The sequence below is a fragment of the Chinchilla lanigera genome, unplaced genomic scaffold (assembly GCF_000276665.1).
Source record: "Chinchilla lanigera isolate Chin_1 unplaced genomic scaffold, ChiLan1.0 scaffold00035, whole genome shotgun sequence".
Lineage (NCBI taxonomy): Eukaryota > Metazoa > Chordata > Mammalia > Rodentia > Chinchillidae > Chinchilla > Chinchilla lanigera.
In genome coordinates this window covers 9,719,636-9,725,783 of record NW_004955436.1, presented here as the reverse complement: position 1 = coordinate 9,725,783, position 6,148 = coordinate 9,719,636, and the positions used below count along the sequence as shown (strand labels likewise).

The 6,148-nt window shown below is 38.3% G+C and overlaps 1 pseudogene; it reads left to right on the top strand.

The window, feature by feature from the left end:
• The first annotated feature begins 1,898 nt into the window (after positions 1 to 1,898).
• Positions 1,899 to 3,249, top strand: LOC102029004 (annotated as a pseudogene).
• The last annotated feature ends 2,899 nt before the right edge of the window (positions 3,250 to 6,148 follow it).

The window sequence follows — 6,148 nt, the reverse complement described above, 5'->3', positions numbered from 1 at the left end:
AAACTCATTTTACTAACATTGGTATAAGAAATTAAAATTTTGAATTACTATTTTTAAAAATACTAAATTTTATTAGTATTCTTACCATAAGGAAAGCTCCAGGCTCACAGGGCTTCAGTGGTGAAATAATTCTTAGCTGCCTTAGTTCCTTTGTAGTGCTGAGGTAATGTTCCATAGATTGGGTAATTCACAAATGATAGAACTTTATTTTTCACAGTTCTGGAGGCCAGGGAGTCCCACTTCAAGGTGCCAGCCTTCAGCGTCTAGAATCACCTTCCTGCTTACCCCTTACCTGGCAGAAGGTGAAAATTACAAAACAAAGCTGATGCTGGTTCTCTCCAGTCCTTTCTAACACAGTAAGCCATCATGAGGGCAGAACAATTCATGACTCAGGCATTGGGCAAATGGTCCCAGATCTTAACGTCAGCCAGAAGGGGGATTTTGTCTGAAAAGTTGAATTCGGGAAGATATTCAGACCACAGCATTGACTTAAACTTTTGTTAATGGATAAACTTACCTAAAAGAAGAGGTAATTTCTCAACTTACTTTGCAATATCAGAATAATCTTTAGGTCAATAGCTGACAAAAGAAAATTACAGGGAACTCATTTGTGTAATTGGGCATCAGAAGTATAACAAAATATTATCAATTATTATTCAACAATATACAAAAATAACCTATCTTATCTGAATGAGATTTGACACAGGAATGCAAGAATGATGTGATTATCAGCTTGCCTATTACTGGACAAAGACCTTTACATATACAACTCCCAGGAGAAAATGGTTTATTTAGCTCTGGTTTCAGATACTTCAGCCCATGGTCAGCGGCACCGAGGCAGATATATCATGGTAAAGGTCATGGTGAATCAAAGCTGTCACTACAGCGTGTCCAGCAAGTAGAGCAGAAAAACTGCACCAGGAAGAAACACACCCTCTAAAAGCCACACCCAGTGACCCGCCTCCAGCTGTGCCCCACTGCCCATCAGCACTTTCAGCTGTGAAAACCAGAGGACTACTCTGCCAATGGATCCAGCATCCCCATGATCCCATCCCTGCTCGGGAGTCTCTTAATCTACAAGTTGACATGTTTAGTTTAACCATCACTGGTTCTACACTCAAACATATATCAGTATCATCGACCATATTGAGTGAGTCATAAAATAAAATCATTTCAATGGACAGGAAAATATTTAAAAACATTTAGCACTCTTATAAGAGCAATGTGTGACAAGCAGAAAAAGAACTTCTTCAGTATGTAAAAAATATCCAAAATAGTCTACAGCTACAAAGTAAAAATATCAAATGTTTTCATTTAACATAGCAAACAAGGAAAAAGAAATGTCCACTCTCAACACTTCCGCCCAAAATTATACAGGAGACTTTACAATGTTGAGCAAGGCGCAGAAAATGTAAGGATTATTGAAACAGGGTTGGGGACATAACTCAGTGGCAAAGTGCCTGCCTCACAAGCACAAGGTCCTGAGTTTGATTTCCAATATGAATAAATAAATAAATAAGTAGCTGGAAAAGTGCAAAGCACATCAGAACAAGAGCATTCCAGAAGTCACCTGGCTCAGGACTGCCAGTGTGGACAGGCATATCATTGGGACTGCCCCCCAACTGCTCTGGACCCGGTTTCCAGAGCCTCTCCTCCCAGTTCTAGGCCAGCTGTGTTGTGTTTATGTCTTCATTTGATGAAAACGAGGTGTTGAGCAGCCATTGGTACCTGCACTGGGGAAGCATAGCATACAAGCAAAGAAGCTTACGGCCTCAGAGTCAAAAGTTTTTCATGCCAGACCAGTCCTGTATATCATCCCTTCTCCTCCAGAAAGAAGACAGCAAAAAACTGCAATCAAAGATCTCTTGATCTGATTGATAAAGTCACTAGTAAACCAAATGACTGTCAAAGTCAACCACAGCATTTCAGACCAGTTCTATCGCTACAAGAAACTCCCTCTAACTGCCAAGGTTGAGAGCAAAGGAAATGGAACTGAGACACTTACCGTAACAGTTACAATCAGTGTGGTTGACATTGCAAAGCTGCTTAGCTTAATTGGTCTCTAGGGTATCCCCCCAAACACTGTGTTGTGAGCAGGTAGCACAGACTCAGCTTGCTGTAAAGACTGACTGTTGCATTCTCACTCAAGTTCATGGGGGGAATAAGCTGGAAGACATGTTGAATCGATTCCTTAAAATACTTGTTCTCTGTTCTGAGTGTGAGAAGCCCAAAACAGATCCACATGTGATTCTGAAGAAGCAAACAGCAGGTAATTCCTGTAAAGCCTGTTGCGACTGAGGCATGCTTGACACACATCATAAACTCTGCACATGCAATCTCGAACACCCACCTGGGAATAGTGACAGTGGTACAGGAAAAGAGACAAGGAAAAGAAAGGGCAAAAGCAAGGTCAATGGCTCCATATCCAGCAATGAGAGATACCCTCCAACAAAACCTGTCCTCCCCACATGCTGAGGAAGAGGAGAAGGGCGACTGGGAGAGGGATACAGCTGAGGATGCTCAGAGGTGCAGAATGGGTGAAATCAGTGGCCACACCAAAGCCCTGATACTCAGTGACAACTTGGAAAGAACTAGAAAGAGTGTGTGAACATCCAGTTTGATTTTGTGAGGATAAAGAAAGAAGAGGGCGTTATTGACTCATCTGACAAAGAAATCGTGGCTGAAGCAGAAAGATGAGATGCAAATGGCATGGACTCTGGCCTGACTGAAGTTCTCTTTCATGAGAAAGAATAAATTAGGAAATACTGGTGCCATTTCCTATGATTCTGTCACAACAGCAAGCTCAGTGGTGCCTTCTTCCTGTCTGGATGTGTGTGGTGGCAGTGTGTCCATCTCAGCTCCTCTCCCAGGCCCCACATACCTGGAGGGACGTGTATGATATAGACCTTTCAAAGGGGAGGTCATCATTGCATGGGACGGAAAAAGCCTCTAAGGAGTACATTCCTAAAGAACTAGGCAAAGACAGTGGTGTCAAAGCAGAGCATTTGTAAAATGGCTGAAGCCACAGGAAGCATCTTCTGGTGGGGAAGAAGCTGAGGACCAGGACACTGAGGTGGTGCATTTGAAGACTGCCAGGGTACATAAAGTGAAACTGTGAAGTCTGACAGTAAGGGTGGTGACACTGACATCGATGGCATTGAGAAGGATGGATACGGCAGAGCTGACTGTAATGCAGCACATTTTTCTCCATTACCAGCCAGAAGGGCAACACGTATGCACAAAAGCTAAAATGGCTTAACGTCACGCTACACTTTTTACTGTGAGTGGTCTGCAATTAGGCCTAATGAGACATCAAGGGAGCCCATGTACAGATCAGCGAGCAGATGTACTCTGCTTATTTATAGCTTGTTTCTTTTGGAAATTCTAGCAGTGGACATATTTGGATCACATTTATACAGTTATAAAAGTAAAGGTTTGATTTTAATCATTCCTCAAAGAAAGCAAAAAGCAAAACTGTATTCATAGGTTGCAAAATTATCTATACAATATGACTACAATAAAATCAAGTGTGTTGATATTTCTTAAATACAGTGGGACAAGGAATGATATAGAGGTTGAATATTATATATCATATAAATTTTATAGAGGGAGACAGAGAAATTTAAATAAACAACAGAACAAGCTGGTAGAAAGAATAAGTTAATTTATAAGGTAATAGTAAGCAAAGCCAAAGTAAAAGCAGTTTTCTTCCTCTATGCTAACAACAAGTAATTATGAAGGCAAATTTTTAAATATATTTATATTAGTATAAGAAAATACAAAATTGGAAAAAAATTTAAAGTAAGATAGGTCAGTCCTAAAAGCTGAAAAAGACAACAATTTTCAGAGAGAATTAAAGAAAATAGACAGTCTGTGTTCTTGGAGGAGACTCTTCCTGAAGGCCCCTCGGAGGTAGGTTTTCATTCATTTCTCTCGGGCTGCTGAGGTTGTATTGTATTGTGAAACACACACTCTCTGTCTTCCTTGGTCCACTCCTTTTGGCACTGTTGGAGGCTGAAAACTGTTCACCTAAGGTCTTGGGATGTAGATTAATAATATAGCACTTGCTTAGCAGAAACAAGACCCAGGGCTTCATCCTTAGTACTGCACAAAGAAAGACACATATAAGGCAATTATCTTTTCAAGTAATTTACAATCTTTACAATGACCCAGATTTCCATGATTCTGGCCTATACATGGAACTCTATATTTCATTACTGACCATAAAGGCAAGATACATATCTCACATCTAGGTCTTTATCTACTTCAAAAATCTCCATTATGAAATCCAAATGAATATGCTACATATTAACAAAAAATGGAAACCAGCAAGAAAAGAAAAGGAAACTCAACAGGTTCTTAGTGGTGGTAGCAATTATTGCAAAATTGACAATAAATCATTTGCTACTACATTTTAAAAACATGCAACTACTGTATGCAATAATAAATCAAGGGAAAATGAACAATAATAAAGATTTAATGTATATCTGACCAGACCTAATTAACATTTAATATCTTTACAACTTTTAATAGCATCTTTATTGTATCATAGAGTAAGGTGCCTTTCAAAGAGTAACTCAACTCAAGGGAATAAACCCAGTACTTTATAGGTATGATTTTCCTGCACTAATTTAATAAGAATAGAAAAAATGAGATAACAAGCGAGAGGTTTCATTGAATCTGAGTAGATTCAACAAACTAATAGAAGGCATAAATTCAGCATACCACAGTGACTAGATTTAAAAAAGCCACCTGGAGCAGTAAGTAATATATTTGAGGATGAATGTAATTGTTTTAAATGTTGCTATTTATAAAGTATAAAAAGTATTTCCATTTATTTTTCTGTATGCATTGTTATTGCATCTCAGAAAATATATTCTCCAATTAATTTAGTTCAATATTGTGCTAAATATCTAATAGATCCAGAGAGTCCCTGAGTTTGAATTTGCATTGTCCAAATGTTCATCTCTGTCCTCTAGAGGTGTGGGCTTAGATCACAGAGGAGAAGAGTGTGTAACTACCATTTGTTTCTTCGATGTACTTATAGAAGCACAAGGGGTATCTTACTCACTTTCCTCCTTGTTAAACAAAACATCTGATACCTACAGTTTAAGGAAGGAGAGGTTTATCTTGGCTCCCATGTAGGAGTTTCAGTTCTTGCATGGTCACGGGCATGGCAGAAGGGTCTGGGTGGAGGCAGCTTGCTTACTTCATAGCAACCAAAAGCAAAGATGAAGGGAGGAGCCAGGAAAAGAGAGAAACCCTTCCGGGTCATGCTCATGACGCGCCTCTTCCTACCAGCACTCAGAACAGGAAGTCAGCGGTCACCCCTGTGATCCAGACACCTTTCAAACACTTGAGGCTTTGGTGCCATTGTAGATGTAAATCATAACAAGGGGTTTTAACAAATGAAGCATATCAGCACAATGTCTTTAAATAAGTATCTAAAGACAAATAAAAAAAAAAGTTTTTATTTTATTCCTGCTATGTTTAACTAGAAAGAGTTTTGAAAGACTAAATCATGAGAGTTTGTATTAATTCGTGACTTGCTCTTGAAGGAAAATTTAAGGACTTATACAAATTCACTATTAACATACAAATTCACTATTAACGAACAAATACCTAAATTCACAGATGGAGACAAGCAGCGAAGGGTGCTCATTTCAAATAACTATTTTCAGTGATAGTTTATGAAAGAACAATGAAAGGCTTACTAATTTTTATAGTGCCTTTAAATAATTAAGTTAGATCACTGTAGATCAGTTAAATGTAAGTAGTTTTCACAAGCAAACTACTTGAGTACATCTGATTTCAAAATGTATAATTAGGTGATTATATGATTGTTTTGCAAATTAAGCTTGTTATTTTAGTGGCATGTAGTCCCTGATAAGTGAATTAACTGAGAGGTTTTATATAATGCCTCAGCCTATGTGACATTTTTATCTTCACACTGTAGATACCTCAGCAAATCTGTTTATTATTCATAAGTTAGTTTTATGTTTATTGTGATAGGTCAGTTTTGTTAAAAAATTAAAACTGTTAGGCTATGTTTTCAATCAAAAGCCTAGTGCATCAGAGTTGATAAGCTGTCCAACAAAAATTCATTATTTTTTTGAGTAACATAAGAGTTTTATTGAGGAATTGTCCA